We start from the raw sequence: 12,535 nt of genomic DNA, 5'->3' as shown, positions 1-12,535 counted from the left end.
TTTGTGATCTTATCCTCCCCGTTCTTTGTGTTTTTTTCCTTTAAAAACCCTCAACTGTGCCGGGCATGGTGGCACACGCCTTTAATCCCAGCACTCCGGAGGCAGAGGCAGGTGGATTTCTGAGTTCGAGGCCAGCCTGGTCTACAGAGTGAGTTCCAGGACAGCCAGGACTACAGGGCTATACAGAGAAACCCTGTCTCGAAAAACCAAAAAAAAAAAAAAAAAAAAAAAAAAAAAAAAAAAAAAAAAAAAGAAAAGAAAAGAAAAGAAAAAAAACCCTCAATTGCAACTGCTGAGGGTGGATCTCCTCTGCCCCTGTGCGGGTTATGAGCATGCTGATTCCCGAATAAACCTCTTGCGATATTGCATCAAGAACAGTTTCTCTCGAGTTATTGGGGCATCGGCTCATTCTGGGACTTGAGCGAGGGTCTCCCCAGAATGGGAGTCTTTCAGTACCACGTCCTACTTTTTTTGCATCTTATAGTCAAAATCCAGCTATTGTTACTTCATCTGTGTAGGACAGTTGTTGGATGACCCATGGTTAAATAAGGTGTAGAAGTCAGTACTTCATTAGGCAGCAATTGGGCTGAGCCACTGATAATATAGCCCTGTGCGGAGAGCTTTGGGGCCCCTTCTAGACACTTGGTGAGCATTTGACTTCGGGCCAGGACAAAAGAAGTAAGCTCAAGAAGGGAATCTGCCTTTGGTCCAGGCCTCAGGAAAGATTAAGAACATTTACATTTGAGTTAATGCAAAGCTTAGAGTGAGCTCAGCAAGTCGGGGTGCCAGTGCTTCTGTCTTAGTAGTCCTGAGTAGCCCCTAGAAAGCTGGTTACCTGATTTTGTTTCTTTTTTTTTTTTTTTTTGCTTGTTCCTTTACCCAGAACTGATCTTATCATTTTGCATGTACTTAAAGTGGTATAAAAGCAGACTGGAAAAAAATAAACTTGCTTCAGCCTCAGAACTGGCTGGGGTCTTGTTATAATGTTGTCTAATTGTCTTTTTCCCCCTTTTAATCCTTGCTTCTGCCCTGGAGAACCTGTTGACAGACTGAGTTGTCCTGTTTTCATTCTGAGGTTCTATGCTCCTTTCAAGGGTGAAGCTCCAGCCTCCTCTGAGGACCAGTGGAGTGGGCAAGCTTTGTTTCTTGCTTTCCTCTTGTTAATATCTTCTTTTCCTTTCATAACAAAGCCCCAGTTGTGCTTAGGGTTTCCCATTCAGAAGGAGCTAATTTCCCAAGTTCCTTGTAGCTAGGGACAAAGGATAACCTTTGTAAGACTCCGGGAGCCTTAGCTTACCGGGGACCCCCTGACTGAACCACATGGAGCTGGGATCGATGCAAAAAGCAAGAGGAATTTATTGTTCCAGTGCTCTGGGTTTGTCCCAGACCCGAGAAAGAGGTGGTGACCACCAGCACCGGTTCAGCAAGTTTTTATATGGTTCTCAGGGGCATCACAACTAGGCATAATATGATTGGTGGAACAGTGCACCCTTTAAACTGATTGGTCTTTAGGGAATGAGGTAATAAGGACTTCCTGTCCTGTGGTCTGAGAAATGCTAACTAGCCTCTCCTTTCTGGAGGGGCGTGTGTTTCATGACCTTCTTTTTTTTTTTTTTTTTTTTTAAATATTTATTATATGTAAGTACACTGTTGCTGTCTTCAGACACTCCAGAAGAGGGCGCCAGATTTCATTACAGATGGTTGTGAGCCACCATGTGGTTGCTGGGATTTGAACTCAGGACCTTTGGAAGAGCAGTCAGTGCTCTTAACCACTGAGCCATCTCTCCAGCCCTCATGACCTTCTCAAAGTTCCTGAGCTGACCTTTTCACCTTGACCTATTCTTGGCCCATAAGGTATAAGGAAAAATTCATAATACAGGAGTCTGGGGAGGTGATTATTTCTTCTATAAAGAGCACACTCATTGTTTTTTACTTAAATCTGTCTGGAACAGTGTAATACTTGGAGATAGGGTGTTCTCTCTCTAGTTCTGAGAAAGCAACTGAGAACCTTGTGCATGCCATGCAAATGATTTGCCACTGAGTACATCTCCAGCCCAAGGTATCTCTCATGTCCATGAAGAAAAAAGTCATATCCTAAAACTGATTATCAGGAAGTAACAGAAATGTACTCTGGGCCTCTGGCTACATGGACAAAAAAGAAAAAAGAAAAGAAAGCTTTCCTTAAGACACTGCAAAGTAAGCCAAACACTATACCACACAAAATAATCCCAGTACTTAAGAAGCCAAAACAGGAGGATTGTGAGTTCAAGGCCAGCTTAAGATGAATAGATCTGTGGTGGTTTGAATAAGTATGGCCCCTATAGCCTGATGCTTCCATACTTGGTCCATGGGAAGTGTCACTTCTAGGAAGTGTGGCCTTACTGGAGTGGGTGTGGATTTCCTGGAGGAAGTGTGTCACTGTGGGGGAAGACTTTGAAATCTCCTATGTAAAGCTCTACCCAGTATGGAATCCAGTTTCCTGCTGCTTGTAGATCAAGATATAGAACTCTTGCTCCACCCACACCATGTCTGCCTGCATACTGCTATGCTTCCCACCGTGATAATAGTGGACTGAACCTCTCTAACTGTAAGCCAGCCCAAACTAAATGTTTTTATTTATAAGAGTTGCCTTGGTCATGGTGTCTCTTCACAGCAATAAAACGGTAACCAAGACACTATCTAAAGGAAGGAAGGAAGAAAGGAAGGAAGGAAGGAAGGGAAGAAGGGAGAAGGAAGGAAGAAAAAAAGAGGCACTATAATTAAGACTATATCACATGCAGGCCTACTTAAGCCTAAGTAGGGTGATGGATAATGTTTTCCATCACATTAGCTCAAATTTAATGTTTGTATAGGTTCACAAGTAGCTACTAGTAGTCATCTTTTCACTCAATTATTCTCTTTCTCTCTTTCCTTTTATTTGTTTATTTGTATGCTGTGAGGTCAGAGAATAAATTGTAGCAGTCAGCTCTTGCCTTCTACCTGTAGTTTCCAGGGATTAAGCAAGAACCTTTACCTGAAGAATCATCTTGCTGGCCCATCTACTCAGCTATTCTTGACAAGAATAGCTCGAGACTAAGGCTGGGACTTAGTATAAAGGATATTTGTGAAATTAACTACAAGAATCTTGGCTCTGTATCATCAGATAAATTATTTAATCCCAATAGAACAGTGGTTCTCAACCTTTCTAATGCTGTGACCCTTTGCTTTGGTGACCCCCAACCATACACTTTTTTTGTTTGTCTTTTGTTTGTTCCAGACAGGGTTTCTCTGTGTATCCCTGGCTGTCCTGGAACTCACTCTGTAGACCAGACTGGCTTCGAACTCAGAAATCTGCCTGCCTCTGCCTCCCAAGTGCTGGGATTAAAGGTGTGTAGCACCATTGCCCGGCACATTCTTCTTCTTCTTCTTCTTCTTCTTCTTCTTCTTCTTCTTCTTCTTCTTCTTCTTCTTCTTCTTCTTCTTCTTCTTCTTCTTCATGAATGAGGCAATTTATTAACCCAGCATCCTTTGTTCTAATGCTTCTTGTTGGCAGCTGTCACCTGTCCAGCGATCCTGTCCAGATCTCTCTGTCCTTGAGGTCTTGGCTTGCGGCCCCCATCCAGTCCTTTTCCACTATTTTCAGCCCCCTCCAGGGCTTGGAGGACCGGGCAGACCACACTCTTAGAGCCTCTGCTGAAGAGGCTGGGTCTGACACCGTTTCTCTACCATCCTCCGTAGACTGTGCTGTGGAAGCAGCTTGTGTGTAGAACTAGTTCTCATCATATGGGGCAAGCTCTTTATGTTTGGCCAGCTTGACTGCGTCCAACCATTCAGGGACGTTCAGCTTCCCGGACTTTTTGAAGAAGGCTGCCAGACCTCTGATGAACTCCTGCTGGTTAACGTCTTTTACAGTAACTCCAGGCATCGTGCAGCCTCCGTGCCACCAGCCAAGGAAAAGGTGCTGCCAGCCAGGGGAAAGGGAATGCCATTTTTTGCTACTTCTTAACTGTAATTTTGCTACTGTTATGAAATACAATGTAAATATCTGTCATAGGTGAGCCCTATGAAAGGGTTGTTCAGTCCCCAAAGGGTAGAACCCACAGATTGAGAACTGTTGCATTAGAGCCTTTGTTTATTTATATAAGGTGATGTTTGAGAGAAGGTTAAATGAGATAATAGGAGAATCTTTAGTTCAACACCTATAGGTCACAAATTAGATACTCAACAAAGGGCAGCCCTTCCTCTCTCTGTTACAGAAGTAAATTATTTCCTCTCATCACAGTAGCAATAGCCTAGACATGTCTTCTACCAGTTTGAAGTTGAGTAACAAGTGTGTGACAAGATATTTTTTATTGAAAACATTTTTATTTATTTATTTTTATTTTATTTTATTATTTTATTAATTGAAAATAGATTTTTTTATACAGTATATTCTGACTGGTTTCTCCTCCAGTTCTTTCCAGATTCTCCCTACTGTCCCACCCACCCAAATCCACACCCTTTTTTTTTCTATTATTAACATACAAGCAGGGATTTTAAGAAAGTAATAATAAAATAAAATAAGAACAAACTGGAATAGGACAAAGTAAGCAAACAGAAAAAACAAAAACAAAAACAAAAACAAAAAAAAACTCAAGAAACATCCAGACACTGAGACATACACATTCACACACACAGAAAACATATAACAACAAAATTGGAAACTACAATGTATAAGGTAAAGACCTTGTATAGTTACAAAAAAAAAAAAAAAAAAAAAAAAAAAAAAAAAAAAAAAAAAAAAAAAAGACACAGAAAAAGTCCAGCCATAGCATTGTGAAAATAAAAACCTATGAAAATACCACTGAGTTTATTTTGTGTCGGCCATCTGTTGGCTATGGAGCCTCGCTTAGAAAGTTTTTTTCCCTCAAAAGTGGCTATAAAGTTAGAGATAGCTTCTGTGTTAGGACTGTGGGTTTGTGATGGGCTTGGGGTCCTCCAGAGATTGCCAGTTGACTGTGAATATATTTTACCAAGAAGAGGCTTTTGTTTAGATATCGGTGCCGGGGCTACAGCTGGGACTTCGATTTCCAAATGTAGTGCAGAGCCAAGTTAGTCAGGGGTGAAAGACCAGGAAACATCCAGACCCCCTAGCAAATGGAGTAGAGCCACAAATGTAGATTAGCCGGTTCAATGACCCTGTTCCAGGAACTGGCTGACCACAAAAGGTAGATTAAAATCTTGAGAACAATCTTGAGAAACAAATCTTGTTTCCCCTTGTGATTTTAAGTTCCCCCGTTGTGATTTTTCACTGGTATTTTTGGCATTTTCCAATAACGCCCTCCCTACCCCCTTGGGTTGTGTTTTTTTTTCTTTAAACACCCCCTTTTCCAGCTACTCGGGGTCAATCTCCTCTCTCCCTGCATGGGATACGAGTCGGCCCCAGCGCGCTGGTTCCTATCAATAAACCTCGTGTGATTGCAGCAAGGACGGTCTCTCGTGAGTTCTAGGGGGATCTCGTCATCCTGAGACTTGAGTAAGGGTCTCCCCTCTTCGGAGGTCTTTTGTTTTCGGGGCTCATCCGGGATTTGCAACCACCCTCGTCTCCAAAGACCCACTTCGAGGTGAGATATTGTCTGTGTCTTTGTGTTTCTGTGCTGGCTGAATTCTGGTTCTGTATTTTCGGTTTTGCAGTCGCTAGAGTCTCGGGAGGAGACAGAGGGTGTAATCAGCAGACATGCTAGGAGATCACTGACTGCCGCCCTGGGAGACATCCCAGGAGGTCAGGAGAGACCCCAGAGATGCCTGGCAGACTCCCATCTGGGTGTTGGTGAGGATACGGTAGTTCTCCTGGATTGGAGAAGCTAGGTGCCCTCCCAGCCGTCTGTATTTCTGGAGTGGATTTATCTGTCTAGGTGGAGACGGACATCTGTTAGCCTTTGTTTGTGTGTCCTAGGTCTCTGTTTTGTCTTACTTGTGACTTGGATGATGGGACAGACTGTGATGACTCCTCTGAGTTTGACTTTGAATCACTGGACTGGCGAGCACACAACCTGTCAGTTGAGATTAAGAAAGGACCATGGTAGACTTTTTGCTCCTTGGAGTGGCCGGCGTTTGATGTCGGCTGGCCTCCAGAGGACACCTTTGACTTAACCATCAGTTTTGAAATTAAAGCCATTGTCTTTCAAGAAGGGCCGGGATCCCATCCCAATCAACAACCATACAATACTGTATGGCAAGATTCGGTCCAGAATCCCCCACCTTGGGTTAAGCCCTGGGTGCACCCACGGAAGCCAGGTTCCCGAGCCCTGGCTCTCTGAGAATCATCAGAAAACAAATAGAAGGTGAAGGCTTCTCCCGAAACGAAGCCTCCAGCTCAGCCTTCTGCTCCTCCTAAAATCTATCCCGCTATTGAGGAGCCTCCTGAGTGGCCCAGCCCTCTGCCTCCTCCCTATCCTCAGCCCTAACCCCTGCCGCCAGAAAACCCCGAACCACACGGGGCTGAGGGAGGCAGACTGCTGCGGGAATGTGGAGTAGGAGAGCACAGAATCCAGGCAGACCGTATTTGACCTTGAGTCTGCGGCTGTGTGTCTAGGACCTTCAGTGGACCCGCCCAACCTCCAACTCCTTCAGTATTGGCCATTGTCCCCTGCTGATCTTTATAATTGGAAAGCTAATCACCCTTCTTTTTCAGAAAATCCCGCTAGCCTTTCAGGATTGGTGGAGTCTCTGATGTACTCCCACCATCCACCTTGGATGATTGTAAGCAGCTTTTACAGATGCTCTTCACTACAGAAGGGAAAGAGAGGATCCTGTTGGAGGCCCGGAAGAAAACGTCCCCGGAGCAAATGGGGCACCAACCAGTCTTCCAAATGAAATAGATGCCGGGTTTCCCCTTAACTGACCTGATTGGGACTTCAATAAGGCAGCAGGTAGGGAGCAGCTGAAGGTCTACTGTAGGGCTCTCATGGCAGGTCTGAAAGGGGCCACTAGATACCCCACCAATTTGACTAAGGTAAGAGAGGTTCTTCAGGGGCCTGTTAGACCATCCCCTGTGTTTCTTGAACGTTGAATGGAGGCTTATCAGCGTTATACTCCCTTTGACCCAACCTCTGAGGGTCAGCCAGCTGTGGTAGCTCTGGCCTTTATAGGGCAGTCAGCATCAGATATTAAGAAAAAGTTACAGTGGCTAGAAGGGTTGCAGGATTATGCCTTGCAGGATTTGGTTAAGGAGGCAGAGAAAGTGTTTCATAAGCGGGAGACTGAGGAAAAGAAGAAAGAGAGAGAGACAGGTGGGAGGCAGAGGAAAGAAAGGACTGGAGGGATAGTAGACAAGAGAGAAATTTGACTAGAATTTTGGCCCCAGTGGTAGGAGAGAAAGAAAAGACAGGACCTAGACAGATAGGGAACCTGGGCAACAGAAGACCAAGGATGAGTAACGATGAACAGAGAGAGGCACCCCTTGGATAAAGACCAATGTGCTTTATTGCAAAGAAAAAGGACACTGGGCAAGAGAGTGCCCAAAGAAGAAAGGGAGGGCCTCTAAGGTACTGGCTCTAGCAGAAGATGATTCGAGGGGACAGGGCTTGGAGCCCCCTCCCCTAGGCTAGGGTAACCCTGAGTGTGGAGGGGATCCCTATGGACCTTCTGGTAGACACAGGGGCAGAGCGCTCTGTGCTGAAACAACCGTTGGGGAAGTTAAAACAAAAGACTGGGGCCTACTGGGAGGTAGACGTCACAGAAACCAAGCCAGCCGAATATGTCAACAAGTACTTACTGGTTTTTATAGACACCTTTTCAGGCTGGGTAGAAGCTTTTCCTACCAGGATTGAGACGACCAATATGGTCTTCCCAAGGTTCGGGATACCCAAGGTAATCGGGTCTGATAATGGACCTGCCTTTGTTGCCACTCAGCTGGGGATTAATTGGAAATTACATTGTGCTTATTGACCCCAGAGCTCAGGTCAGGTACAGAGGATGACTAGAACCCTAAAAGAGACCCTCACCAAATTGGCCTTGGAGACTGGTGGGAAAGACTGGACAGCCCTCCTTCCCTTTGCCCTGTTCCGAGTTCGGAACACCCCAGGATGACTTAAACTTACCCCTTATGAGATCCTCTTCAGGGTTTTTCAGGGGTTTTATAAATGCAAAATGTCCCGTAAAGTTACCTTGTGTTTCAGTGCAGGTACATATCCTTCAACCAAGGGCTCAGATATCAACAGATATGTTGTTTGTACGTCTCCAGTAAGCAAGCGTCATTCGCAGAAACGGAAGCAGTGGAGTTGTGACCATTATCTTGCCCAGACAAGGCCAGGCAATTACAAGCATGGACCCTATCATTTTGGGAAGATATCTGTCCTTGAACAAGTAGGGCTTCTTAGGACAGACGCAGTTTTGTTTGATAGGCCTCTTAAGCATAGTAATTTAAATTTAAAACATAATGTTTTATATCACAGGTTCATGACTACTCCCCCTCTCAGCACTGAGACCCCATCTGGCTTAGATCCTTTCATGCCCTGTGCATCCTGTGTTTTCACATGGGCTTCAGCTTTGCTGTGTCTGGAAAGTTCTGTTTCCTCAGTGTTTTCCCTCCCCTCTGGCTCTTACAATCTTCCATAGAGTCCCCTGAGTCCTGAGAAAGACAATTTGATGTAGACATCTCATCTAGGATCGGATGTTCCAAGATCTCTCACTCTCTGCACATCATCTAGTTGTGGGTCTTTGTGTTTGGTCCTATCTACTGCAGGAGGAACCTTCTCTGATGATGGCTGTTATGAGTACTGCACAGTGTAAGAGTCAACCTCAAAGCCTGTTTCCAGTGACACAGCTCCTCCAGTAAGACCACATCCTCTCATTCTCCCCTAAGGGCTAACATTTGGGGACTAAGCATTCAAACACAGACATATGGGCCTGTTCTCATTCACACACCACATTCCCTTTCTCTAAGAATAAAATTAGATGTTAAAAAAAAATCACTTTTTAAACTGCTAAATATTTTCTCTCTGCTGTCTTAAAAAACCTTTCAAATACTTCTCTCTGTTTCCTGAAAGAGTGAAAAATTAAATTAATCTGGTCTCTACTACACTAAAAAGTGATTTTCTCCCACAGCAGAATGTTCAGGGAGATAACAATTTTTAACTTCAAAGCAATATTTCAAGCCAGAGTTAGTGTCTGTGACTCCAGACTGAAGCAGAGTGATAATGAGAGCTTTGCTGAGCTACCTGCAGGGAAAAGGTAGGATTGGCCTTAATCAGATCAGGGATAAACTTCAGGTCAGTTTTAAGAATTTGGTAATAATTTGTTCTCAGCTGAGCTAATTGTTTCTGAAAAGTCACTTTCATACCTCAGTTTGGCTTCAGTCTTTGGGAGACCTTGCGATTTGGGGTTGATGTTGCTTCTCACCAACCTTATTATAAACACCCCAGAGCTCATGTCAGTCTGGTCAATGTGTAGTAGACCTTTCTGTCCCATCCAGATGGTCTTCCAGGGAGGCCAGCTGGGCCTGTGCCAATGTCCTGTGATGGCTTCTAGAATTGCACCAACCTTCATACATCATGAATCTAGGAGGCAGTCTGTTCTCTATTCTTAAAATTTTCCTATTCAAATTCATATTCCCTTAAGGACCATGTGTCTTTTTGCCTATGTATAAGCAATTTGCCTTTGTTTTCAGTTCTTGAAAGGCTCAGTATTCTTTTTTCTGTTTTGGTCATGTGTTGTTCTAAATATGTTATTTTTATTATGAATAGAAACAAAGATATATTTCCTTGGCATGACTTGGACATACTTTTTTATTTTAAACAATTTTTTATTAGATATTTCCTTCATTTACATTTCAAATTCTATCCCGAAAGTCCCCTATACTCTCCCCCCTTGGACATACTTTTGTTTCCCCCATTTTAAAATGGATTTTGGAGAGTTGAAAGTCTGTTTGTTTTAAAGATTTGTATATTTATTTTTTCCATGTATGTGAGTACATTGTCGCTAACTTTGGACAGACCAGAAGAGGGTATCAGATCTCATTACAGATGGCTGTGAGCCACCATGTGGTTGCTGGGAATTGAACTCAGGACCTCTGGAAGAGCAGTCAGTGCTCTTAACCTCTGAGACATCTCTCCAACCCAAGTTGAAAGTTTTTAAATGTCTAAAGCCTAGATGCTGGCTGTCCCTAAGGACATCTTCCATTCTTCTTTAACAAATCTGTACATGTGGCAACATTGTGTGGTCTGCAGAAAAGTCACCTATAGGATGATGATTGGTAGAGCTGAGCCTCTCTCTGGCTGTGTGACCTTTTAAGATTAATCTCTTGGAGGTTCAGTTTCCCTCTTGCTCTATAGAGGTGATAATAGTGCCAATTTCACAAGCTTGTTTCCTGATTCAAAAAAGTAATAGGTTAATCTCAGCACCTGGAAGGCAGAGGTAGCTGGATTGTTATGAATTTGAGGCCAGCCTAACTAGTGAGTTCCGGGACAGCAAGGGTTAAGAGACACTGTATCAAACATTTTAATAGACCAGTCTATTTGTTTAAATCAGATTCCAATTCCAATTAATGTCTTCATATTGTGATTATTGGTAGGTCTTAAAAAAAAAAAAAAAAAAAAAACTCGGGCTGGAGAGATGGCTCAGAGGTTGATAGCATTGACTTCTCTTCCATAGGTCTTGAGTTCAATTCCCAGAAACCACATGATGATTCACAACCATCTATAATGAGGTCTGATGCCTTCTTCTGGCATTCAGGCATATGTGCAGATGGAACACTGTGTACATAATAAATAAATAGACAACCAAATAAATAAATAAGTGAATAAATAAATAAATGAATAATTAAGTCTTTAAGCAAACCAAAAACAAACAAATAAGAAACAACCCCCCCAAACAGGGTCTTTTTGTAGCCCATACTGGCTTCTTTTTTTTAGTGATTTATTTATTTATCTATTTACTTGATGTATATAAGTACACTGTTGCTGTCCTCAGACGCACCAGAAGAGGGCATCAGATTCCCATTATGGATGGTTGTGATCCACCATGTGGTGGCTGGGAATTGAACTCAGGACTTCTGGAAGAGCAGTCAATGCTTTTAACCTCTGAGCCATCTCTCTAGCCCCCATACCAGATTCTAACTCCTGATTTTCCTGTCCTTCCATCCCAAGTGCTGAGACTACAGATGTGTGCTTTTTTTTTGGTGTGTTTAGTGAATATTTTTAAATTTATACTGTCTTGCTGTTTGAATAATTTTTGAGACCTTGGTCATCTGGACTTTCTTCACTGGACTGCTGTAGCATGTGGAATGTTTCTTTGTCTTCTAAAGTTCTTATGGTATGTGGTTGGATCATAATTTTGTCTCATTCACGTTTTTTCAGTAATTATTCTTGCTAATTAATTGTCTTTTTATGACCAGTCTTCACAATAATGAGCAGGCTTGCTAGCATCCTCCAGGAGTGACCAATGAGGTCATACTTGCTGCCTCTTCAGGCCCACAGTGTAAACATTGATAGGTTTCTGTTCATTGTTGTTGTCAAAGCTCCAACTGCCCCATCTTCTAGCAGCAGGATCCTCTTTGAGTTGGTTTTGGAGCCTTGTGAGTGAGTGTATAATCTTCCATCTGTATTTTCTGTAGCACATGAATAGTTTTCATCATGTCATCTCCACACTTGTGTCATCTGCACACATGCACATTTTGTACTCTGCTCATATTCATTACTCTCTCTTGCCCCATCTCACTAACCCCTTCTCTTCTGACAAACTGCCCCTCCCCTCTTTCATGTATATTCATGTATATTTTTAACTTCTTGATTCTGCATGTGAGGAAAGATATGTGACATCTGCTTTTCTGAGTCTGGCTTAATTTGCTTAATGGGGTTGACTCTGTTTTCCCGCAAGCAACATCGTTTCACTCTTTGTGCCTAAATAACACTCGACTGTATAGATGTACTAGAGTTTCTCTATCCATTCAAGAGCTGATGGGCAGCTAGGTTGGTTCCCTGTCACGGCCGCTGTGATGAAAGCTGAGATGAGTATGGATTCTACAGGCACCACTTTGGGCAGGTCGCTATGATCCTGCAGTCTTTCACCACATAGCCCAGGTTGATCTCAGACTTACAATTTTTCTTGTAGTTTTCCTGTGTCTGCCTTCTGGAACTATAGACACATACCCTGTTCAAAATCATTTAAATCATTTTTGGTCATTAAGATGTGTATCCATGCAGGTTGAAGAGATGGCTGAAAGGTTAAGAACACTGGCTACTCTTCTGGAGGACCTGGGTTCAATTCCCAGCACTCTCATGGCAGCTCACACCTGTCTGTAGCTCCAATTCTAGGGTATCTGGCATCATCAAACATACATTACGGCAAAACACCAAAGCACATAAAATAAAATAAATAAAATAAAATAAATAAAATAAAAAAAAAGATGTGTGCCCAATGCAAGGCTAATGATAATATACATATGTATAACTTGTAAAGAGAAATGCTTCTGTGTACACACTGTTGAAAATTGGTCTTGGTTTATATAGAGAACCCAGTAAAAATGATATCACTATGAACAACAGCAGCATTATCTTTTTTTTTTTTTTTTTTTTTT

At 42.8% G+C, this 12,535-nt stretch overlaps 1 pseudogene; it reads right to left on the bottom strand.

The window, feature by feature from the left end:
• Positions 1-3,512: 3,512 nt before the first annotated feature.
• Positions 3,513-3,904, bottom strand: LOC110335344 (annotated as a pseudogene).
• Between the last annotated feature and the right edge of the window lie 8,631 nt (positions 3,905-12,535).

Source organism: Mus pahari, chromosome 17 (genome assembly GCF_900095145.1).
Source record: "Mus pahari chromosome 17, PAHARI_EIJ_v1.1, whole genome shotgun sequence".
In the NCBI taxonomy this organism is placed as follows: Eukaryota; Metazoa; Chordata; class Mammalia; order Rodentia; family Muridae; genus Mus; species Mus pahari.
Note: the sequence above shows the minus strand (reverse complement) of the source record. Positions and strands in the feature narration are given on the sequence as shown.